We start from the raw sequence: 26703 nt of genomic DNA, 5'->3' as shown, positions 1-26703 counted from the left end.
AGAGTGGCTTGTTAGAAAAAATGACTCACGGAAAAAGTGTTTTATTCTTGGTTGCAAGACTGAATAGACGAAAACAACGCGGATACTTTTTGCGCATGGTAAGTTGTGCATCTTTGCTAGTTTGATGGCTGCAGAAAGTGCTTCAAACCTTGACTATGATAAGAAATACATTTATTGACTTACCTTCTTGTTTTTTTGCTGACAGACAGCGGCGAGCGTTGGCATAAACTGGTTGTATTGTAAACCGTAATATTGAAACCGCCTGCGCCAGCCTCGCGTCGTGCGAATCTAGCAGGGCCATTACGGTAAACGCAAGCTGCGGAACCTGTGTCCATCAGAGCCGGAGTTTGGAGAAGACACTGCGCTGAACAGGTAAATTTCCATTCACACATCTTTATTATCTGGCACTGTTTTTGTCTGATATACATGGATGACGATAAGAAAGTAAAGGGCAGGGATGTAAAGGGTAATAAAAACACCCTCGCATGCGCTGGAGCTTCAATGATGGGGTGCCCCTCTGTGACTGTGCTGTCTCATTTCAGAGCGGTGTAGCGGCGGAGAGTGGCGGAATTAGCCCTTGAAAAGGCTTCACAAGACGAACAAAAGAAACCCGATGTCCTGGCTTTAGGTAAGACACGCATTCTAGAAACCCCATGCATCATTGAAGGAGGCAGTCAGTGCATATTCTATACGTTTGGTACGGCAACGACTGCATTGTGCTGCTAGAGCGCACTGCCTATTGCGGTCACTGCGGGAACTTGGCTTCTGCGGTGGCAATGCACAGACTCCATATCCACCGGTGGTAAATAAAGAATCTATTGCGCATTCACATGTTATACATCCCCCTAAACATTCAAGGCAAGCATCTGTCTCACACATACATCACACTTTTTTTTTTTTGAAACCAGTGTGGGATAGAGGTGAGGTAGGAGAACAGGTGCTGAGTCATATTTGCGAGTGCCTTTTCATTGAGCACTGTAAACATGTAGAGATTATATCATCGATTGAATTGCCACACATTTTTTTTTTCCATTGTGCATTTCTGTTGCTGTGTAGTATGTGGAAAAATAAGCTTAATAACCTGCTTTGTGTTTTATCCCATTAATCCCTGATATATCCAAATTGATCAAGCAAAGCATGATCGATTGGGAAAACAGGTTTCTTTAGTTGGACACATTTAAATCAATATCAAGATAGTCATGTCTTCCTCTCATTGCATTCAGATATGTTTAAAAACCTCAATACATTCGGGATGTGGCAGGGGAGCACTGGATCTTGAATGGTCTGGCTCCTCCTTGTTGTTGGGGGTGGGCATGTTTTTCCCAGAGGACAGGGGCTGCTGGTGGTTATGTATCGGCTGATTATCATTCCAGTCTTTTCCAGTTAGTCCTCTGTTTGTTTTGCTGGGCATGCGACTGTCTCGTTTCTTTGGACTGCCAACCACGCATGGCAACATGTACCGAAGGCTCTATCAAATCCATGGGAGTGCGTCACCTGTTTATGTGGGTGTATCATTCACATCGTGATATTGCTCATTGTTGTACACGCACATATCTGTGGCTGTCGAGTGATGAAAGTTGTGCGCAATAAACAATTCGAAACATTACATTTTTTCGAATGGTCAAAAATCCTACAAATAGCAACCATAATTGTGACAGGGAGAAAAAAACAAACATGAAATGGATGACACATACATGAACGTCTAGGATAGTACAGTTTATGGCGGATTTATCAATGTAATTCCCAACTAAGTGGATGCTAGTGTGTAGTAATTATCAGCAATTGAGACGTCAGCACATGTCAAGGTGATGCATGGAGCCTGAACACCTGAGCCTGTTAATCACGGCTTGTTTCATGTGCCGCCAATACAGAGTCCGCTGGTCTGAAGGATCAGAACGTGTCAATATTTACTGACCGTTAAAGTTGGTTAGTTCGTTGTATTCAAGACATACTGTGACGGTTTCTAAGTCACTGACAGTGTGCAGTTGGACACACGTCAACTTTTTTGTTCCGAACTTTCTGAATTGCCTGCTTGCTGTCGGCTCAAGGTGGATTTCACAGGGTCAGACCAGATGGATGGAGTCATGGAAAAGGAAGTACTTTCGCAAATTCAGTGCAATCCAATAGACATATACATCCACAGAAAATGTAGTGTTTTGGTTGCTTCACGAATAAGTTTGAATTGCTAATTACAAAGATGCACAAATCTTTCTCTTTTTCGATACAAATGGATTTCACTGGAAAAGTGTTTTGACTAGAAAGGCCTCTCAACCTTCTACACCTGTGTATGCAAGTTTGCTAGGTAGCTGTCCGATTTCAGTCTTTCTTTTTCAAAAGGATGAGCCTCCTTATCGTGGCCTAAAGTTGGGCAGCAACAGGAATTTGGTCTATGGGCCTGGTGTTCTCACTGTTGCCACTCATTAAACAATACTCTGAAAGAATGTTGTCATTGGGAGGCCTGAGTACTCTAGTACACTAATAGGACAGTGTATGCTAAGATGGATGGGATTATGAAATTATGTTTAGAGGGACGTCAAGGTTGAGAGCTGCCGGACCAAACTCTACACCATTGGATGCTGAGAAGGGGCACATAAACTGTGTGTGAGAAGAGGGAAGGGTAGATTGGCAGTTCACGGTGACAGTGACGCCTGACGTGCAAAAACCAAAAGCAATAGAGGATCTAGTGATTTATTATAGTGTTTACGGTCAAGGTAAGCAGTGCTGCCCATCAGTGTGGCTACTGCGGCTAAAGGGCATTTGTAACTGAAGGTGTCATCCACAATAGGTCAGCTTTCTAAGTATTGTGAAAAAACAAAATCAGATTGCCATGGATTGAAGCGTTGTAGCCAGCCTGATATCACATAAACCACATGTCGCATTTGAAGCTTGATGCAATGCTCTGATGTGTCTATTAGTGCATTAGTGGAGAGGATTCTTTATGTACGAGAGAGGAGAGCGTAAGTGGTAGGTTTTGGCGGCAGTCTACACTTACTCAAACAACATGTCTGCCAGGGAGCTGCCAATCTGTCACCTACATCCATTCATTTTGGTCCCACTGTGGTGTGAAGTGCTCCATATTTTGGCAAAGAAATTGGGACTTGAGGCCTTAACGGTTTTGCCAAATTTAATTTAATATGCCACCAGGAAAAAGATGTTAATTTCAACATGTACTCAACATCATGCTGACATTTTGCTCCTCTTATAGTTGACATTTAAAATGATCGATGTGTTTAACAAGCTATTAACTAGATGTCTTTGACTGTCGCAGTTTAGAGATACCGCCACTACTGCTTAGCATTTCATTAAAAAGATCTTCTAGGGTTGCTCAATTTGTCACCAAAATATTGTGTTCTCAATATTAGGTTAGGCTTTTTTTTTTTCAGTTCAATTTTATGCTTGTTTTTGGTCCTGATTTATTCTTTTCTTGTTTTAATTATCTATGTTTAAGTCCTGTTTTGGCATAATTTGTTTTGGGATTTTTTGCCCAAAGTTTCTATTTAATAGGACCACACATGGTTAACAGGGTGAAGAGCAGGAAGAGACATTCTGTAAATGGGTCATGTTCCCACAACACTGAAAACAGAACAGTGGCTGATAGTCCAGTGTTAACCAGCTGCACTTATTGGCACAATTTTAGTGCATTAACAACTACAAAAAACAAATGTCCATGTTCCTGCATTGAAATGGTGTAGTGATATATCACAGAAATATTGTTAAGTTGTTACAAGACAGGTAGCAAATGTTGCATATTTCCTCAGATTGTGCAGCTAATTTGTTTCACACATACTGTGCTTGGTCAGGAACACACGTACAATATTGGAGTGTGATTGTGGAGTGCCATTAAAAAAAAAAAAAAACATTTATATATTTTTTTTCCATGTTTCCAGTTTCCATGGTATGTCTTGAGGAAAAAGCCACTGTTCTGATTATAACAATCCTGTTATTTGAGATCCCACTTGATGGGAATGTCAATATTTAGTGTTCATCTAAATCCCTCAAAAACTACCAGCAGTCTCCTGAGGCACTATCTTCCCAAAGTGTATTGTTTCTTAGCTTTGTGCCAGCTGCAGTAAACAATGCTAACCCCCAAATATCTAAAACATAACCGTGTAATTCTCACTCTCAGTACGCACCATTTCGAACCACTTTGAAGAGGCAGTGACTTTCTATTATTATGTTATTGATTGTTTATTTCAAGAGTGCACACAGTTCAAGAAGAGACGCTAAGAAGTGGGGTAGCGTCCTTTATCTCTGCGCTTGATATTGACCACCTGTGTTTCGGAGGATAAGGAGGAATGTGCCCATAAAGAACGCTCTGTCATTGATAAAGGTAGACATGCTGTATATAAGCCTGGTTTTATAGTTAAGGGCAGCGGGCCAAGGATGCTGCATACTACACTAGTGAGGGCAGGAAATTAATGTTATCTCATTCCTGACAAGAGTGCATGCTCAGGTTTATGTTTTTTATAGATTGTGTTGTTGTTGGTTAAGTATCTACATGTGGCAGTGGCCAAATAATAAACATGCCTATTTAAACACAGCTCTGAATGAAAATAACCCGTGTCTCTCTCAACAAATTTAAAAGGTTTAATCATGTAAAATACCCCCTTTAGTCAAGTGCGTAAATATTGATATTACAACAGATTTTTCATCTTTAACCATTTAATTTGATTTTTATGTCATTTTAGAGGCAAATTATTACGCTGGCAGCTTACTGAAGCTCTTCTTGTTCCGAAGCATCATCTGTGATTGTTTAAAATGTAGCTTCTCCTGGTAAAATGTTTGGTAGTATAGCAATAAGTGAAGTCATTTATTTTTTTAATCACACTGTGTCAAACCAGGACTTTAAAAAGCACTTAATCGAGACCAAAACCAAATTGGAGACCTCAGTAATTTTGAGATATATTTTGTCTTCTTTATGGATAAAGATCAATATGGATAGCGAGTCACTTAATATTAATCTGATATATTATGCATTCCTATAATAAATTGGCATTTTGTTATTTTCTAGCATTTGGAAACACTATTTTGCCTTTGTAGCTTAGTGAATAAAGCAGTTGCTTTCTAAAACTAGCGTGTCCAGATTTTGACACTCTTATTTCGAGAGATATGTGTGCTCCTGCTCTGACACATAAGTTTATATAGTCCATATGCCCCAGTTTACAGTTCTAGCATTTTTAACTGACAGCTCCTGCCCACCTTGTTCGCTGCAGCTGTTGTCGTTTGCCTCGTCTGAAATCCATCAATCACAATCTCCTTTTGCACTCATTTTCATTTCTGGCTTTGGTCCAGCGTCACCCTGATCGACCTCAGCTGACCTCCAGCTCGATAGACTGACACAGCACTCGTACCTCCCAGAGCGGTGTGCCTTTTAAGGTGTTTTTACATCCTGCTCGAACTGTACAAGTTGAAAATAAAACAAATAAAAGAAAATGCAACAAAAAAGCCATGAGATAAAATGAAATAAAATAGAAGCTCATGAACATGCCAGTAATAGGCTACTTCACTTTAGTTATTATTTTTTCATGCCCCGATTGCACTCTGAATGGATGCAATAGAAAACCTCAAAATGGGGAAACAGCAATTTCCCTCCCGACACACAAGTTAGAGATTTAGTGCACTATATCTCTGCGGGTGCTGTCCCAGTGAATGGGATTTACTCAGCTCATTAGCAGGAGCCTGAACCCCAGAGATGCTCCAAAGATAGAAATACTCGAAAAAACAGCCACCCGCCGAGTGCCCATCAAAATCCCACCTACTCCACACCATGAGTTAACAGTGAGAGGCAGCGACCAAAAATATTGTTCTCAATGAAGTAGGAAGCATTTGGAGTGCATTGTCCTGGCCTGCCATGGCTCAGTCATTTACACAAGGCATCCTCTAATTCAGGGGTAAATTATTTTTATCTCACAATGTTAAAGGTGTCTGGAGGGTGTCCGGTTTGAGAACCTCAGGATCTCATTCCTGCTGTTTGATGCTGTTCTGTTGGCTTCATAAAATCAGGACCTTCAGCACGCTCTGGGGCAGTTTGCAGCCGAGTGTGAAACGGTCGGCATGAGATCATCACCTCCAAATCCGAGGCCATGGTTCTCCACCGAAAAAAGGTGGCTTTCCCTCTTCAGGTCGGTGGAGAGTCCTTGCCTCAATTGGAGGAGTTCAAGTATCTCGTGTTCACGAGTGAGGGACGGATGGAGCGTGAGATCGATAGACGGATCGGTGCGGCGTCAGCAGTGATGCGGTCGCTGTATTGTACCGTTGTGGTGAAGAGGGAGCTGAAGCTCTTGATTTACCGATCGTTCTACGTTCCCACCCTCACCTATGGTCACGAGATCTGGGTAATGACCGAAAGGACAAGATCGTGGACATAAGCGGCCGAAATGAGTTTCCTTAGCAGGGTGACTGGACGCACCCTTTGAGATAGGGTGAGGAGCTCAGTTACCCGGGAGGATCTCGGAGTAGAGTTGCTGCTCTAGGAGGAGCCAGCAGAGGTGGCTCGGGCATCTGTTCCAGATGCCTCCTGGTTGCCTCCCTCGGGAGGTGTTTCGAGCATGTCCTATTGGTAGGAGGCCTCGTGGAAGGCCCAGGACACGCTGGAGGGACAAAGGCACTGGATGGATGGATGGATGGATGGATGGTTGGGCTGGAGGAAAAAACTATAAATATAGTCTAAATTGATAATATTAGTATTGATAATTGATAATATAGTATTTTTTCCCCTCAAATTGATCAATATGGATCTTTTTTTATTCATTTTTTTCTGCCTTTTCCTGATGTGGCTTATGTAAGAAAACAAGATAGACTTTTACATAAACCTCATCTATAAAAAAAAATGTATGCTTCCCTCTGGAGTACCATTAAAACACAAGGCTAGGTTAAGACTGCAGGCTAAGACTGACCCAAATCCATTTTTGGTCCATATTCGACTTGTATCAGATGTGTTTGAACAACTCAGACCAACACCTGGTTACCAATGAACTCTCTGACAGTGAAACCACTCACCTCACTCTCCCATCGTTAGACTCCAAAGATACACGTTTCTCTGCACAGACCTCACAAAAGGTCTGGTCTTCAAATAATGTTTTTAGAGCGTTGCCTCCATTGGTTTAACACAAGTTTAAATTACCCCTGTGGAGGAATGAGATTGACCATTGAGATTCTATTAAAATTTGATTACTGCACAGCCCCAGTGAAAGGGATCGAATAAAGCTTTTCAATCCCATATGTACTCAGAAGAGACAACTCAACATTATTTTTTTCAAAAAATATCACATTTTACAGCGGGAGCTAATATCCGGCTTGCTCTCTTCTAAAGGTTGGCGCTAAACACTATCATTAACTTACATAACTCACTTCTGCCGGGAGCCTCACATGCTTTCAAATGACACTGCCTTATCGCTCCTTGTACCCTGTCTTCATGATGGACCACAGCGGTTGATGCATTGGGAGTGTTAAATAACTGTAATTTCATCCATTTTTTTCCCTGCTTCAAAATCCAACTGCTGCGACAAGCTATGACCTTGCCTTCTACTTCAAATTACTCTCAAGACCTTGTGGCATTTGAAAAAAGAAAAAAGACACATTAATTTCGAAGCTCCATTTGCATTTCACTTTGGGCTTAGTCGCACCTGTGGCTAACTATTCATTATACGTATGTGTGAAAAGAATCTTCTTGCAAATTATCCAGCCGTTTGGCATCCAGCGTTCATTTGTGCTGGGAGGTGTTGAAGGCGATAATGAACTTCTCGTTGATGGACATGTACCAATCACCGCGTCCCTCTGACACAACTTTTTTGTGCTGCAGCAAGACTCATTTGCAAGGACAGACCGCAGCTGTGGCTTTTTGCTTTGCGGCTGCTGCTGGTGGCCTAAAAAAATTATTCTATGAGAGTATTTTGGACATTCATGTAAAATGCACAAGGCTTAATTGGACGGTGCATGCGTTTCTCTGATTGGTCAATCCGTCGGTCAATCACGCCCTTCAGAACTCACCAAGATAATGCAGAGAATTGATGATGAACATAATAAAAACACACAGCCCCTGAAGTCTAAATTCCAAACACATAATCTTTCCTCATGCGTTACATGTAAGTGTTGAAAAGGAAACTTGCTGAATCACATTGTGGCAGCCGCTGACTTGTGTTTCTTGCATCACTTGTCGGCTTTCCCTGTCTCCCGCATATTGCCGCGAGTGTCACCCGGCGCTTAGTAAAGTGTGTGATCCGTGGCTCTGAGCCCGACAGAAATCCCTGTGAAGTCAAGGAGTAAATGCTCACAAGTCAGAGACACCAGAACAGAGCGCAAATTATTCCCATGCTCTTTTAATGTGTCACGTTTGATCTTCTTACGGGACGTCTTTGGGGGAGGCAAGTTGTCTTTCTTCTTTACTGTACAATACAAAGCAAACTCTTCCACACGCGCTCAGAATGAAGCTGTCAAGCCAACAAGAATTACATAAATATCACTGAATGTATTGGGCTGGATGGAGTTGTTTGCTTTTTATTGCAGAGCTGTTGTTAGATTTTATTGTCTTTATGGGCCAATCTTGAAATCTCTCCTGAGAAACCACTGTCGGGCCTGAAAGCATAAACTCCCGAGTGAATCGTATGCCATCAACAGTTATTTCTCAAATAGTCCGAGTTTCTCTGTTTGTTGATCCTTCTGGGAACAAGCGAAAAGTCCCTTATTTCAGGCTTTGCAGCAAGACATCTGGACTAAGCTCAGAGCATATTGAGCTTTATTTTGATGCTCTGTAAACCCATGCCCCATTTTCTAACAAAGAAAAACCTTCTTAGCATATTTATTGAGACAAGCTTTATTTAGAAAGTATAGAATCCGAGTAAGGAAATAAGCAAACCATGTGTACTTAGACGCATGTTGACAGTTGACACAAATGTATTAAATAGAATTCTAGATGACTGCTTTTAATATTGCAGCATTATTAATAAAGTTTATTTAATTTAATTTAAATGTAAGTAATGTTTTTTTTCTTTTAATCAAAATGTGTCAAAACAAGACCAAAACCAAAACAACCAGGCTAACATGGAGCTAAATGAGGAACATTATGAAATTTTACTTTTGCACATTTATTAGAATCCATGCATTTTTGTTTTACACTGTGACAGCAATCTTTAAAAATAATTAAACCATGTTAAAATGTGTTGTGTATATATTGCGTCACCCCACCTCGAACCGCCACCTTAACGTGGTGGAGGGGTTTGAATGAGCGCTGGTGTCAGGGGCTTTGTGTCCCTGGTAGGGTCTTCCATGGCAAACCTATGGTCCTGACAGCTCAGACAGAGTGGTTCAGGAACAGTTACGTCGCCCCAAGGATTGTAAGGCAGTCCTGTGGGACCCATCGCCTGCAGGAGGAGTCATAAGGGATTGGTGCAGTGTGATTTGGGCAGCTTGGACAGCTGCCCCACGACCCGGCAATGGATAAGTGGTCACCCTCAGGCGAAGAATGGCGTCAGACCCAGGGGAGAAGGAGGACAATGATGTAGATGAGAAGGAGCAAGAGGAGGAGGTGTGGTGAGACCAAAGGGAGCTGTGCAGGCAGAAGAGGAAGGAAGAGGTGGAGGAGCTTACAACCATGCTCTGGAACGGGGGCAAGCTCAGGAGGCAGAGCACCGTTTCAGAGGAGCACTGAAGGGTGCCCCAGTTTCCCCTACCTCCAAAAACATGCTGGTCAGGTTGGCCCAGAATGGCGACCCAACATCTGAACGCAATTTTGTTGCACAATTGCACAATGGCAAATAAAGCACTTGGTTACTTAAGATGGATGGATGGATAGATACAGCGTCACCTGTTGATAATGGTAGATTGGCAATATTGTAATGCTTACCCCTACATAGACTTTTTTTTTGGTCAGGCAATGAAGTTCTCTGACTATCCTCATAAAGTTAACCATACCAATTGAATGGTAGCATAAATGGCTGCATGTCATCACTGTGTAAACATTTAAATAGTAAATAGAGTTATCTATACAATAAATAAAAAGCTTTAAGGGGTAAAAAGTATAGGACCGAATATAAAAATGTAGAATATCATATTGGCTGCATTGGGGGCAGTGCAGGTTTACAGTTACAGTGCAGGTGGTTGATAAAGTGACGTTGATACAGAGATTATTGCACGTAGCTATGCATAGGAGTTACAACAGACATAATGCGTGACATAAAACACACCACACTTCAAACAGTCTGCATGAACAGGCACACATCACAGCGCTGGCGAGTTGGTCAGCTCTTATTAGATTACAAGGATTAGAGCCTTTATATGTGATTAAGATGGAGTGGGGGCTTCCTGAGCTGAGAAAATGACATCATTACAACAAAAGGAGCAGAGATGGGATTAGTCCAGCCTTACATCATGCACACACTACAAAGATTACACCGAGTTGGACACCGTTATTGTGAGGAGTGATTCATTTAACGCACGAGTAGCATGAGATGACATATAGGCTCAATGACTTATTGAATTGGGAAATATAATAACTTATATGAAAGTTTGGGATTCCTGTGTAATCCTGTTTGCATATTATATAATTCTTTAATCAGAATACAAGCATGTAACATTTACACATTTTTTTTTCATTTAATTATCTGACCTTTATTTGACCAGAAACATCAAACTAGTCACACTGTGTGCCTCGCATCTATTTCCTCTTTGTGTCTGCTCCTCAGTTTGTTGCTTTTCGGCTACCTGTGTGCATTGAAATACTGTAGCTTTGTTGCTTGTTTCCCCTTTATAGAAGCCTTTCCACTGCCCTCTCTTTCACACAATGAGTCAGACACGACTTACTTCTCGTTCACATCTTTCAGTCCTCCTTCAGCCAGAACACCTTCCTTTGATTTGTTCAGTGTCGGTTCTGCTCAGTCGCAACACAACTATACCTGCCTTTTTATTCTCAGAAAGGACTGAAGTGAATAGTGATGGTGACGGAAATGCATCTGAATTTATGCAATGTGCTGAATTTCGCATCCCTCATATCGTTTACCACTTCATGTGTATTTCATGTTATGTAAAATATGCATTCTCCAGGGCACTGTATCTTATTTTCTCTTTCTCTTCTTTGCTTGAGTGTCGTATTGCATTTACAATGACTAACCAAGTTGAAGATGATCTTCTCCACGGGTCCAGGGGTGTTCCAAAAGAGTCCAAAAGGACTAGTTTTTGTGAGCAGAAAAGGTTCACTTCTCATCCAAGAGGCTTTGTCAGTTCTAAAGTAACAGTGGTAGTAACACTGAATACATACCTCTGTGGGAGATGAGTTAGACCTGCATGTTGTTTGGTTGTTTGCATTAAATGAGCCTTAGAATAAAAATATTGTCCCGCATTGGATTGGGTCATTGACTGGGATGGGAAGGGAGCATCTTAGTTGGCAGAGCACTTGCCTACTGATAGGAATGGCCTACCACAATGCTTACTGTTGTTGTGTGCAAGGACACAAGACCCTTCCCGACCCCTCTTGCCCCAGTGTTTGTGTACACCTGTGGATACATATATGTGTGTGAATGGTTGAATAATTCCTTGATGTAAATGTTCCTTTGCCCAGTAAAGTTTGAAAAGTGCAGTGTTAATGTGACCCATTTGCAAGAATGGCCATTCATGTCCTCCCCCTAAAAAGTCTTCTACTCTTATAATTTCACCACCAATATAATTTCAGATTTTACAAAGCCATTGGGATGAAAGTTGAATCTTATTCTCAAAACAACCTGCTACTGCTACTTATGAAAACTTTTGTCATTATACAATAGCTTCACTAATTGTAAAAACAAAAGAAAGTACACTGTCTGACCAAAAAAATGTGCCACAAAAAAAAGGTCACACAATGTGATATTCCGTTGGAACGCCTATTGCCTTGATTACAGCACGCATTGGCTGTGGCATTGTTACAGTGTGCTACAAAATGCTTTTGTGTCTTGTATCGATGAAGGGAGAGTGTGACCACTGCACATAGCCTTTGCCAGCACATACCAAAGCCTCTCAATGGGGATAAGATCTGGACTCTGTGGAGGTCAATCCATGAGTGGAAATCCTGTCTCATGCTCCCTGCTCCACTTTTTAGTTTAGTTTATTTAATCAGCAGGACAATGTGCAGTTACATTAAAAAGATGGCTGCACCAAATTTAGCACTATGCTAATTTCCATCTGTATTCCTACACAATTAAAATTACATAAAAGAGCTAACATAAAAAAGTCAATTTACATGAAGAAAGACAGTTAATACAATATAAAAATGCAGTTTACAAATAAAGTGCAATATACAAACACAAAGTGCAAATTACCAGTGTGCGATATTTTAAAATGCAGAAAATATATGGAGTGCAACAGTTTTTCTTTTTTCTTTTTCAAAATCCTTGTAACACATAAAACACAATCCAGTGTAATAGCCATCAAATGGTACCCGTGGGGGTATCATCTAATTGCCAAATACCCATCTGGTACTTCTGGTGTGGGCAGGACTGGTGGTCAAAAAGCCAGTCTTTGACTACCCGTGACAAGCTGTGAAAATCTGCATTGTTCTTTAGATTGTCTGGGAGCCCATTCCATTCTTTGATGGCTTTGTAGGAAAAGGCTGATTGGGAGAAGGCAGGCTTTTTTGGAATATGCCTGTGCCATCAGGGAATAAGAAATAACCTTGCCCTTCAGGTTCTTCATGTAATCAGCTAATCTCATTCGTTGGGCACATAGTATTGTTGAATCTAGACCTGACCAACTGCAGCAACCCCAGATCAAAAGAGTTAGTTATATCTGACTTTTCTTTTTGGTCAGGCAATGAAGTCCTCTGGCTTGCAAATGGCTGCATGTCATCACTTACTAACCTTACTCTTTGGTTTACATTATGCAATGTTACCTAGATGAAACTCATGAAATGACAAAATCTGTCATCACCAACACCACCATAACCACACGAGATGGAATAGGGATTCTTCGGACTTGTGTTTCTTACAAAGACAAACAACACTAACAATGTGTATTTCACCGTCCATTGAGCTCACATGTCTGAAAGATGCTGACATGCTGACAAAAAGCCTGTAGTCAGGGTATTTCAGGCAATCATAGGGTCTTTATGGGGCTACTGCAAAACATCTCCTTTGGTTAATAGGTTTTCTGATTGTGTTGTTTGTCAATTGGGATTACTTTATAGTAGTACTTTAATACATAGTATTTATATTTTAAGCTATTTGTATATACAGTATGTGTACAAAAGCTTGCATGTTATTTGTTACTGGTCTAAAGGTTTGTCTGCTGCCTCCTCCTATTTCTTGTGCATGCGTTTCTCTCTCCTTTCACTGAAACAAACTTCCCACTCCTTTCCCGTGGTATTGTTTTTTTTCGTTGCTGTGATGAATGTGGTGAAAGTAATGGAAAATTAAAAACCAAGGTCACATTGTTGCATCAGCGGATGTTGTTGTAGAGTTGGCTAATAGCAGGACTGTGTATTTTGCCACGCATGAATTAAGGCCCTTCATCATTGGTTGACATCACTGTCTCATCTTGGTTGTTTTTTAATTTTAAGCCTTGAAGTTGAGCAAAATGGCAAAACATGTATAGCACAATGTTCTTAGCGACATGATCACAATTTTGATTTTGTCATACACTTACAATTGATTTTGTATTTATTTTCTGCCTTTAAGAGGTAAGTAAAGGGCTTCGGTCTGATGCCTCGGAACGTCACAACTTTACTATGGTTGGTTAAATCTTCCTGTCAGTCACTCAGAGCATGAAAAGTTTCTGCGTTTGACCATAGAGTTCCATTAAACTGAGGAACACTAAGTCACAATATGACGATTTCTCCAAACTGTCTGATCATCACAGGAATCAGATCATCATGAGATTTTTGTTGTCATATTGCCCAGCCCTGAAGGTGCATGTTCTTTCCTTCACCGACACAAAACATTAACCTCATAAGTAAGTACTCCTTACCAAGATCCAATCTCAAAGATCTGGAGATGTGTCCTGGTGAGCTGCATTGTGGTCGCCAATGCTCCTGACAGGTTTCCTTAAGGCATTGTTTTGATGGATGAGTCAAATGCAGAAAACTATTTACTCCACAGGCACAATGAAGTCTACAAAAGATATAGTATAATACATGATTTGGTAATGATCTGATTTTATTTCCCAATGTCACGTATGCATTGTTCATTTCATTGTATGGTGAAAGAGATTCTTTATAATTCATTAGCTTATGAATTATGTAGGCCTATGTCCATAGCAAGAGTTGGTATAGTCACATATGACCCACCAGTACTGCTCCACACTGTGAACACATTTATCAGAGAAATTCACAGATACTGACTGTTGTTAAACCTTTAATCCGCACCTGAGCCAGCAGCCATTTTAAAAGACACAGAAAAATGATTCACTGTGATATTAACCTTCACTTAGGCTGAATCAGCTGATGCTGCTATCTGTCGTCATGGAGACTGACCGAGTTAGGGGGTTGCCGTGGTAACAGAAAGGCAGCTCATCATCCGCCTCCGACCCCCCTCCCTCCTCCATCCTCCCACACCCCCCTCCCACCTCCGACAGCTCAGAGCACCTCACTCTAAAACCACTGCTTTTCACAGATGTAGGTCTGTAGGTTTAGAATGAGTTTTATCGTAGACTGCGCGGCCACGCCACACACATTATAGTACATTAAGACCAAATCAGGCTAAAATGGAACTAACTTAGGAAAGTCATGACCAAAACTGAACTTTTCATGTCTTTTCATGTGTTTGTGTGTTGACGATTTTGTAATATAAAGTGGCTTTTTACAATATGGAAATCGTGTCACCTAATATTGTGATAATGATCATTTGGCAGTATAATGTACTGCCCTTGTAGATTTCTGCTCAATTCTCAATATTTGAATGATTTGACACGCAAATAATAAGTGGCAGGAAGTTTGATGTCGATCAACGCAACTAGACAGGGCCAGAAGATTAATAGTGATGTTGGGGAGTAACGGGAGCTCTGATCTTAGAGGGTTTGGCCATCATCACAAGAAGGTGTATAGCAGCTATAAAGGGGTATTTCATCTGACATGGTCAAATAGAAGCATTTTTCTTCTTTCAAGATAACTTTGCTGCAAAACTATTTTAGCAACGCTTGTCTAACAGTGAGACAAGTGGGAGGATGACTCAGTGATTATTGTTCTCCTCACTTCAAACTTTTAAAACACAGTTGACGCACACAAACATAAGATTTTACTTTACTTATTGACTGAAACCAATATAAGGTCCTGTCCATCAGATCACAGGAGACTGACTGATCGATTACCTGCAGGTCCAGTCGATCCTATTAGGAGTTACTATTGTGTGCTGCCCATAATGCTTATCTATTCTTCATTTATGTGCACAACTAATACACTGCAATGTATGTTTTTACCTAACACCTTCCCTGATGATTTTCTCTGGCTATTTGTCTCAAATTGGAATTTTCATTTGAGTTATGTTATGTAATATGAAAAGGACCATGGATCATTTTAAGGAATCCTACAAAGGTTGTTGTTTCAAAAGTCATCAACTGGACCGGGTTGTTTCCTTGTGAGTTGTTGACACTATATTCAGACTGAACGCGATTTCGATAAACAACCTATTGAAACAACTATCAATAATTTATTTGAAAACAGTTTCACCTTACAGATCAATTCACGATCTCTGTCTTGAGACTTTTCTTATTAAATGCCTATAACGCCCCCTTTTACTCATAGCGATTCATTTATTTATGTGCCACTGTACCCGCTCTCACTTTCTCATCCCCCCTGATAGTTGTTACACTGTTGCCCATTACATTACAGTGATGTGTATTCCATGACACAACATGATGTGAGTATTGAGTTACACTTACACTTGTACCGTTAAATGCTGCCTTCTGCCTCTTGAAGAATAAATGTCTCTGTATTCCCGGTGTGACTTGTGATTCATTGCTGCACTTTGTCTCTCACTGTATTGTCATCAATAAGAAATGTCCTTCTGCTCCATATCATCAGCGTTTTGAGGTGAAGGCTGCGGTCGTCAACAAATAGCCTTAAGCCATAGTAGCGATGCATTGGGATTATATATTGCCTGTCTGCAAAGAAAATGTACTTAAGTAGTTTCTGAGGATCTGTGTATAAGTATTTTTGTTGAGAACTTTACTTTACTTTAACTCCACTACATCTTAAATAGAAAAATGTCATACTTTCTACTCCACTACATTTCTATTTATTTAAGATTCAAGATTCAAGATTTTTTTTTTTATCAAACCATGTGAATCAGCTGATTGGATCATTTGTTTAGGAACTCTTTTGTAATTATCGTGAAATCACTAGACACAGATCAAAGGAATATCTTATTATAGGAGATCTGTTCATCATTCGCACCACTTTGATTCCGTTAGATGGAGCTAATTATAATATTCTATTGTTTATTATTGTAAAATCCCCATTTTAATTATGTTTTAACAATAGGGTAAAGCATAAAGATAAAAGATAACACAGGCTGAATGTTCAATAGGTTTTCATTTAAAACAGCTGCATAGTTTGTCTCATGAGGATGATGAACATTACAGAACAGATGTACTTTTAGTGCCTCTGACTCATGACAGTGCCTCTGTCTCCATAGTATTGACCGTTCAGGTGCTGAATTCAGTTCATGTTTTTTAAGTTCACAAAGCTATGTCTCTGCTGCTTCAGGTGGTTTTCAAGCTACTTATAGATTGTTTTTGACTCATTGTAAGTTTTCTTTTTTGTTACTCCTTTTTTGAAACTTATTTTGTTATGGTTCGAGCTCGGTTTCGCTCTATTTCCCACTGTTTAGTCTTGTAATCTGCCTGGATCAGAAAACCACATTTTAGATGATACTTGATGTTTAAAGTTTTAAAACCGCTGATCGTTTGCCCCCTGTGTGATTTGGTAATTTCATTAGTGACCATAAACACTTGCATCTTCAATTTAATTGTGCTTTCTCTTGAGTTATCTTCCAGCCCTACTTGTTACTTTGCATATGTGCGTTGGGAACAGTCCATCTTATGTGCTGGATCACCAACCCGGGATGTTCATTAGCTTGCTGGGGCTATAATTGAGTGCGCCGTCTCTGGCTGCCCACGCAAGCTCATAAAAGAGGCTGTGAAATTGCTCGTTCTGTGAATAGAGCGATGTCTGACAGCGTTAGGGACAGCGTTTTATTTGACAAACCTAATGTTCTGTCCAGTGTGTGTCAGCTGAAACATGGAAACTAGAAAACGATGGCAGATCCAATTTGATTTAGTCTTATCATTTCATAAACAGATCTCATTTTCTGCTGGAATTCATTTGCAAGAAATGTCCTCTCACATTTAGATTGCAGAGAGATTGGAATTATTAAATGTGTGGTCGAAAAGCATGCAGTGGATGTAAGACTGTATCGACACTTTAGTTTTTGATGCTGAAGATTTGTGCCGCTAATTATATAATCAGTTTCTAATAGAAGTACTTGCAATTTAACACCTGGTTTAGTAAATCAGGCCTTTAGTGTCTCATGACGTGTTTTATTGGAGTGTTTATGCTGCAGGGCAAGTGACATCAGATTTCCCCACTGATATCAGATTTTACGCCTACTCCAACAGTGGCGCCAAATTCAAAAATCAAATGTAGTACAGACATTTCGCCTTTTTTGGAAAATCTATTTACTTATTTGCACTAAATTGCAAAAATCGCGGCCTATAAGCTGGATGGTCACAGCTAGAGAAGCGAGTTCACAAATGGGTACTTGAACAACGTGCTGCCGGTAGAGGCTTGTAAACAGTGCAGTTACGCCTTCATGCCCAGGTAGTTGCCAAGGCTGGTGTGACTTATACTCCGGAGCGACTTATATATGTTTTTTTCTTCTTCATTATGCATTTTTCACTGGTGTGACTTATACTCCAAAGCGACTTATAGTCTGAAAAATACAGTAATTAATAAAAAAAATTTACACATCCTTGCAGTTCTGGCTGTCGTCTTATGTAGTGCACTGTCCGATAGTGGCTATCTGGAAACCTTGCATTGTGCTACCTTACAGAGAAAATGAAAGAGTTACATAGAGTTCACCTAAATACACTTGGCCTAAATTCTGACATTTTTATATTTACCAAATTGAAATCAGTTCATGCATTCAATAAATTATTAGTCCCTCACGGTAGAAGTGCGACTCGTCCTAGTTGGGATATTTTTACTCCAGGATAAACTGGGCAGTGTTGGTGGCCCCATTTTCAACTGTTTAAGTTTGCGGCGAAAGAAAGGCGGTGGTAGATTCTGTTCATCCACGTTGTGTTTTATCACAACACATTATATTTTATCATATCATTTTGGAAATTGTTGTAGTACAGCCTAACTAAAACCTTAATTGTACTTGGCATATTGGCGTATTGTTTATTTTCTACTGACCCACACAAAGTCCTCTGTGAGCAGTTGTTTGGTATTGTATGTTTTCTATCTCTTACCATTGTACTGCAGTTTCCTTTTGTACCGGGACAATAGAGTGTAGCCCTCAGTCAGTCCCCCACTTCACCAGCATCTTAGTCCTTTCACACCTCGAGGATATATCAATGGTGCTCCTTTCTCTGAGTGTGTGTGTGTGTGTGTGTGTGTGTGTGTGTGTGTGTGTGTGTGTGCGCGCGCTTAACAAGGTGCCATTGCCTCTGCACTCAAACTACTGGCACCAAAATGTAATCTCTGTCTCCCCGCTTCTCTCTCCCCCTCTTAGGTCGTCTCGAATGTTTCCCCTCGCATCCCGTGAGCAGCGGACGTAATTGACCGGGTGAGCTATGCCTTATTTTTTGTCTGCAAGTCATTGAAATACTCATTCACCCCCCCCCCCCACACACACACACACACACACACACACACACACAAGCATTCTGCAAGACGGGTACAAAGGCAACTTGCAAATGTGCTGCGTCACTGTGCTGCTTGTATTCACCGGGCAGATGCTGTTTGTAGCATAACAAGACAATATGCTATGTTTACTCTATTGAATAATGGATGTGCATTTGAAAAACATGGAGCTATAGGGGGTTATCTTGCTGTTTGTGCGTGTAGTAGCGATGGCCAGACTGCGTAAGGCACTCCGCTGTTACGTGTGTGTTGATGGCACATGTCTAGACACCTTCAGACAAACACTGTGTCAGCCAAACTGTCGGCGACACACTGTTCTCGCGCTCAGTGTAGGATGTGGCTGTACCGCCTGTGAGTATGGTGTTTAAAAGTCTGCTTACTTGCAATTGATGAAGAAGTTTCTTTTATGTCAAGGTAGTTTGATGGTCATCTTTAATATTAGAGTTTTGCATCAGCTGGACTGACTTTTTAAGCTTTCTCACATGTGATAGCACTTACAGCACTAGGATGAAAATAGTGTTGTATCTTAAATTGTGTAACATTATAATTATGGTGAATATGAAAAAAAAAACTGGACACACACGTCATTTTACTTTATTTTATGGTAATAACCAGTACAAAAACTAAAAAGCCAGGAAACAAAACGCTTTATCTCTAGTTGTACCATGTTTTCATCCTATTGTATTACCACACAATTAATAAACGGCTGCCCAATTAATATGAGTAATGTAATGTAACTAAATTATGATGTGTAACTTAAGCAAATATAATAATTGTAATTTTGTGCAACAATTGTTAAATAAGGATTCTTGCCACAGGTAAGTTTTGTGACTGTCCCAACCTCATGAATTCAGTCACAGCGTCCTGCATTAAACGTGCAAGTCACTTCACTCTGGATTTTGTATGGAAATCCAAGACATAAAAGCGGTGGTTTGTAAACTGGTATCTGATCTATGGCTTTCTACTGTAACTGTTTTACTGCTCTCACTGTGTACTTTCTCAAATATTACTCTCCAAATATTGATCTATCACTGCCCTGTGTAAGCAACTCCAGTGCTGTTCACTTATTGTTTGTCCATTCTCAAAAACATTGAAGCGCGGGGCAGGTCCACAGCTCTCCCCTCCTGCTGTTTTGGGTGACAGAAAACGTTAGTGGCATTTCCAAGCAGGTCGGTTTGACCTTCTCACTCCGGTTAGCCTCTCCTCTCTTCACTGCGTAGGGAGCTGAACCGTGAAGACAAGCCATTCTGACCTGACAACATTTTACAAATGCTTATGTAGTTTGTCAGCTGTAGCACACACATCAACGCAGTAAGCCTTTTCTCTAATCTGCTGATAAATGTCCTATAAATATGCCTTAAAGAGTGGCAGAATCTCATGTTCTGTACTTGCTACCTTAAATTAATAAGGAAAATGGTATAGTGTTCTGCCCAAGGCTGTAGTGGTTTTTGACTTGGAGCTCTGGCTCCCAACCTTTATTCTTTGAAGACCCTGCTAGAGCCCCCCCACTTCAAAACCTATAAGCTCTAAAAAAAAAAGTTTTCTGATCATGGTCTCTTTTTCTAATAATTTGTGCGGAATTTTGACTGTTTATTTTGATCATTAATCTTATTTCTTATGGCCTGACCCACTGGGTAATGGAAGTGGATAGCCCATCTTCAGTGTGCCTCTGTAATTATAATAATAGCTCACACTTGTATTGCTCTTTACAAGCCTGAAGCCTGTGTTGACAAGTTTCCCAAAGCTCTACACTGTAGACATAATCGTTATCATTCACTGACTCCACACTCAGTGTTAACCTGCTATTGTAGCCACAGCTGCCCTGTGGTACAGTCTCTTTTCTCCAATCTGTCCTCTTAGTGGTCACCCTTAGTCATGCTCTGAGAGAGTGACGAATTAACCAGAAGCAGTGTGTTGCTTCAGTTATTAATGAAATAGAATCATGATCCAAGTTCAAAGAAATTATTATATGATTTTATATATATATATATATATATATATATATATATATATTTATATATATATATATATATATATATATATATATATATATATATATATATATATTTATATATACTTTGGAGACTTCTATTGAGCCAGTAACCTTCCAGCAAACACATTTTTACTTGATAAAGATGCCAACTCATCAACGAAACAATCTTGGTCTTGAGTAAAAGCCGTCCCCTCTGTACTGTCTCCAGTTTTTCTACGATGATAAACTCTTAGCACAGTAGAAATGTTTAAATGGGTGGCTTATGCAGATCACAGACAGCCTTGTGCGTTATTGTGGACTCTATGAGTTTTATTGAGCCTCTGCTGCAATGATGTAATGGTCTGCCCCCTCCTCTGTCTCTCTCTCTCTCTCTCCCTCCCTCCCCTTCTCTGTCCTCCTCAGGCTCATCTTTTTATCGTGTCCCCTGTCTCTGTCCCTTCTGGGCCACTTCTGATGCTTTCATCCAGACATGATCATCCCTCATTTTCCTTGACACCTCTCTCCTCATACATATTTATACTGTTATGCAATATATAGCCTACCTTCTCTATGTGTTGTGTATATAGAGGTGTGTCTTGCTGTCAACACTGAAAGCAAATATACTTTAATGCATTACCATCATTTTGCCTGGATGGTAATGCATGATGTGATAGACCTAACAGTGTGTGAAGTCTAATTCCCAGCTAATGTTGGTCTCATTATCCCTGTATTATTGACTTAAGTATCAGGTGGCGTTGTACGATTAGAAGGATCAGTAGAAGTAGAGCTTTTAATTAGGGTTTATATCTACAAGTGGAGCGGAATCTCTCCTACTTTTTTTGGTTTGTGTATTGCAGTCCATGAGAAAAAAAAGATGCTCATCTGGATGGGTCAAAAGCTCATGGGCCAGATCTTCCACCTGCCGCAAGGACAGAGCTGCTCCAAACGTAACATTAGACAGACGTCATCTCGCTGTTGCGTTATTAGACTGTGCCACTGGTAAGAGGGAGTTGCTTATTTAAAAAAAGAGGTTGACTGAGCCGTGGTTTATTTCAGGCAGCACTGAGCACTGCTCTTCTATTGCAGTCTCACTTTCTTTCCCTCGTTTACATTGCACTGCCTCGTGTTCTTCCTTTAACATTTAGGCTTTTATAAACACTATCGGTCAAACTTGAGTTAAGTACTCAAGTACTCAAATTGAGTTAAACAATGTCGATGTCTGGTGTCCCGAGAGAAACAGATGAACAGCTGGTCCCACTGTGGTGCCAGTCTGCATTCAGCTGTAATTGCGTTTAATAATAATAATAATAATAATAATGCATCAGTTTTATATAGCGCTTTTCTGGACACTCAAAGACGCTTTACATTGCACTATTCATTCACTCCATACCCGGTGGTGGTAAGCTACTATTGTAGCCACAGCTGCCCTGGGGTAGACTGACGGAAGCGAGGCAACCAGTCTGCGCCATCGGCCCCTCCGACCACCACCAACCACTCACTCACACACTACATTCGCTAGGCTTCCTGGTGTTACCAAACGGTCTCCCATCCAAAGTGACCCAAACAAAAGCACATGTTCACCCCCACTCCCCCACCACCCCTCGCCCTTACCCTCGCTCCTTCATAACATCGCCTTTAGCCATGGGAGTAATGAAAGTAATAACGAGATGAGTTCGATTACTGTCTTGAAAACACAACACATTTATCAATGAGCCCTATTTATAATATCGATAAATAAAAATTTGTGTTAAAATTTCTTCCCAGCTACTATTTAAATTTTGTCCTTACTACTGTACGAGGTATACTTCACCTGAGTCTCCTAGTTCCTCAAATATCCTCAAAGTTCTCCACAGCTTAATTTTTTATAAAAGTAGCGCATGTGGTCTTCTTTAAAGTATGCAGTTGAGACCAAACATGCAACAATGAAACAGGTCATTCTTGTTTATTCCATATATTACAGTTCAGTTGATGCTTTTATGTTTTATACATTTTATTTATTATATTTCCTACCAAACCGCCCTAATTTGGATTTTCCACTTTAAATTTAGAGTCTAATTGTAACACATGTTGCACTGAAACTTAATCACATTTTTGTCCCCCTCACAGCCACCGTAGCAGCGCGGCGAGGTGCAGGTTAATGTGTGGAGCGGGGATGATGGATGAGGGGCTAATGGGGAGAAGGATGACATTGTCGCACTGAAACCATTTAAGTCAGATAACCATTTGCATTTCTGTATCATTGTTACAGGCGGTCATATGGAAATTACAACCACCAGCTTGTATTTTATCACTGATGTGTGTGTCCTTGTTGCTTTGGCCCCGTGTCTCACTGTAAATAACAGATGTACAGCTTGATTGATATGAATGAACTGGGTATTTGGTTTTGGATTTGGCTTTTGTTATTGGTTGGTGAACGGTTACTAATGGACTCAAGTTTGGTGTATATTTTCTGGTAATAAGGTTTATTGCACCCAGTTTATACCTAATTCAGTTCAATATGACGCTAAAAAACTAATTGGAATCTCTGTGGCCATCTTTTTCTGTGATATTGTCAGGATTCAGTGTTTTTTTTTTAAGTTGAATGTTCAAATGCAGACACTTTCCCCTTTACTGCTGCTGCCGCTCGGTCTTGTCAAGCTTTGAGTGAGTTACAAGGGGAATTTAACCTCTTTTTTTTATCGCAAAATCTACATTGAATTTTTTCTTAACATACCTCATGGAATTACTTTACTTCTGGCCTTCACTCGCCCTGTACCACTTTGCTAATATGCCAGCTCCTTGCACTGAACCGTGAAAAAAGATGGCGTCAGTAAAAATCCCTGCCGTTCTCCTCAAATACTGTCTTAAATATGGGCTGACAGGTGGCTTCTGGATGTGCGCTCCCCGGGGACTGCACAAAGCACTTTCATCTTGCGTGGATGCTAAATAACAGTGCGCCGGATCAGGTGGCGGAGCGGCATGTGGTGCCAGCTCTTGTAAGTCAGCGGCAATTTGTCTTCTGAGAAAATAAAAGGACGAACTATGGACCTTGGAAATTGGTGTGTCTTATTTCATGATCAGAGATTTAATCCTTTTATGGCTACACAAAGAGAAAATTACAAGCATGCGGTTTTTTTTTTTCAATGGCACTTATCTGTTTTTGCAATAGAACTCTTCAATTGTAAACACTTGAAGTGTTGTGATTGATGATGTGCTGTTCACTTTTGAAATTGCACATTTTAAACTTAAGCTTAACACTTTATCCACTGAAACACAGCTAGTTTTTGTGTCCAGATGCAGCACCATGTATTCTTATCATTACAAAACAAAAACAAAAAATAGTGAGTTTAGGGTTGAGTGGTTTGTGAAACATGCGTCTTGCGAATAAAAGAATGGAAAAACGAAAACCTAAATAACTGCAGCATTTGTGATTTGACAATTGGAGCATTAGAGTCGTGATGTGGATTTGATTGCGATTTAGCGTGCAAGTCTGTACTCTTGTGGGAGCAGCCCAGCCTGTCTGCAGTCTACAGCTGCTCTAGTCCTGCTTCAGATGTACATCCAGTAATATTTTTAGTCTTGTTAATTATGAACCATTTTACTTGAAGCCATTTCATTAGCATTTTTATTGGAAAGCCTTGTCCACATAATTGAACTCACATCATGTAGGTTAGTGTGGCACTGCCCAACAATGAGCTTTCGCACTCTCTTTGTGCTGGTTGGTTAGCTTAATAATCACCAATGAAGCAATTCAATCTGAATTTCCTTTCCTTTTATCATTTTCAACTTATCTGCAAACAATTTCGTGCAGCTTTTAGTTCAAACCTGTGCTGCTTAGACTGTGCACTAGGGTCATAGTGTAAATCGCAATACATGCCAGAAAAATGGCATTGTATTTTGTCAAGAAAGTCTATGAAAACCTTTTAAACGTCTGAATGTTTTTAGGTTGTTTTTTGTGATGCTTTATTGCATCTTTGTGGACTGGATAACACAGTTTTGCGAGACCAGAGTTTATGACATTTTTGAGTGTAAAGAAGGTGCTATACGAAAAGTTATGGGACGTTCTTCTGCTCCAGATCCCCAGATAGGCCATTGTATGCCCTTTGGACATCAAGCAGGACTACCCTCTACTCGGTGGATTGTGAGTGCTGTTGTGCTTTTGGTTTAAAATTAATCTGGACTGGGCCCATTCGAGCGGCTTTCCTGCAGCAGAGACATGGTTATCTAAGAAGATGATACTTCTTCAGGCCTGCCATCACTTTTTGTACCACCGTTAGAGTAAAGTTATCTTGAACTACCGTATGAGCTTTGCGGTCACTACATCTAACTGAACTGAACTAAATACATTGACAAAACTGTGCAAAGTTGTAAAGCATTGTGCCACAGAGCAATTAAGGATTCAAAGACAGGTATTCAGCGGCGCAAAGTACAACCACAGTTAGTGGGCATTTTCATTATGCTTGTCGTTTGCATAACTCCTACTTTTCTCTTTTATATTCTGAACTTAAAGAAAATAAGCCTCTTACCGGGAGACTTGTGCCGCCGCTGCTGACTCACGCGGCTTTGAACCTGGTGAAAGGCAGCCACAGCCTCCATCATTATTTCAGCTCCACGCTAATAATGAGATGAACGCACCGTGCTTTTATTATTTTAGAAATGGTGACTGTATTTGACTTGTAGAACATGGTCATTTTCACTATAACTTCCGTTACCTTCAGGTTTTAGCTTATGCTCATGTTTGAAGCAGGGGATAATGAGGCTAAGATTTCCAGTGTGTGGCGCTGTTGTCATGATCATTTGTAACTTAATTTTGATACTAAGAGAAAAGTTGATACAGATTCAGAAACCTAAAGATTGACTATTAGGACCACCCTAAAACTATTCATGGAAGGTCTTATTGAGAAGAATGGATCCTTTGAAAATCTAGTTTAGACATTTTTAGAATCAATATCCCAGTGTCAATTTGATGATTTTAATATTATTCTGATCCCTTTGCACTTTTCATTTTAAGTTGCTGTGTTGGTTTATGACAAGACTTCATTAATCAGAAAGTCCACCACACTTAAGTATCGATTACTGTCCGTGACCGCTTTGGTGAATCATGCTGTAGGTGTAAGACTGTAGAAATCTGTTGTTTTTGTTTGGTCCTGATTATGTAACGATCTGGCGGTATTTTTTACAAACAGGTCTCAGTCATCGCGGACTCTGATGGGTGTTTCAAGCGCTTGTATTTGCTATTGTAATGTATTCTCCATTTAAATTGGCTATCACCACTCATGGTTCACGCTGGTCTAAATAAAGAACTTGTATGTGCTTGTTACAGACCAGCTTCATGATTGTAGTGCTGATTGAGTATTGTAGCACTCTCAGCATTTTTTTGTTTTATTACACTGATATAAACACAGTGGTACATCTACACAGTATTTCAATTGAATCTGCTTCATATTCATATATAATTCTTTCATATTTTGGATGTGCTCTTGCCTTTTTTGCCGTTGCCGCCTTTGCCAGTGGCCATACAGTCTCCGCTGCTCAGAATGTGTTACTATTGAGCCCCCGCAAGAGTTTAGATTCAGCTGTGAAATACAGCACTTAATAACTGCGCATTACTCCATAATGGCCCATGTCTGAAAACAAAAACAACCTTTTGAGCAAAGGGTTTACTTTGTTCAAATTTTATCTGAGCATGCTTTTACATTCAGCTAATCTGGCTTAATTGGACATAATAGACTTGTTGATGGATTATACCCATCTTGATTTTTTCTCTCAGAAATTATACAATACATCTACAATTGACTCTGTGCATAACTTCAAATCATAACAACGCCTCCCAAGAAGTGACTTCCTGTTTCGATCCAGCACGCCAAAATAAAAGCACCATCTTATTCATTAGTTTAGCAGTTCATTAGTTCAACTTTCTTTCTGCCTAACT

At 40.3% G+C, this 26703-nt stretch overlaps 1 protein-coding gene across 12 annotated transcripts in view; it reads left to right on the top strand.

The window, feature by feature from the left end:
- map2 (microtubule-associated protein 2) overlaps positions 1-26703 on the top strand; it is a 62666-nt gene continuing 35963 nt past the window's right edge. For 4 of the 12 annotated variants that reach the window (XM_079563336.1, XM_079563341.1, XM_079563343.1 and 1 more), the window contains exons 1-3: positions 311-372; positions 543-628; positions 18690-18743. The gene's annotated coding sequence lies outside the window, so the exon portion shown is untranslated. Of the gene's footprint in view, positions 99-205; positions 373-542; positions 629-18689; positions 18744-26703 lie in introns of those variants that run through there. The other 8 variants (XM_079563333.1, XM_079563334.1, XM_079563338.1 and 5 more) reach the window with 5 other exon arrangements.

The sequence above is a fragment of the Gobius niger genome (genome assembly GCF_951799975.1).
Source record: "Gobius niger genome assembly, chromosome: 9".
Classification (NCBI taxonomy): domain Eukaryota; kingdom Metazoa; phylum Chordata; class Actinopteri; order Gobiiformes; family Gobiidae; genus Gobius; species Gobius niger.
The sequence above is the reverse complement of the archived record's forward strand: the minus strand, read 5'-3'. Positions and strand labels throughout refer to the sequence as shown.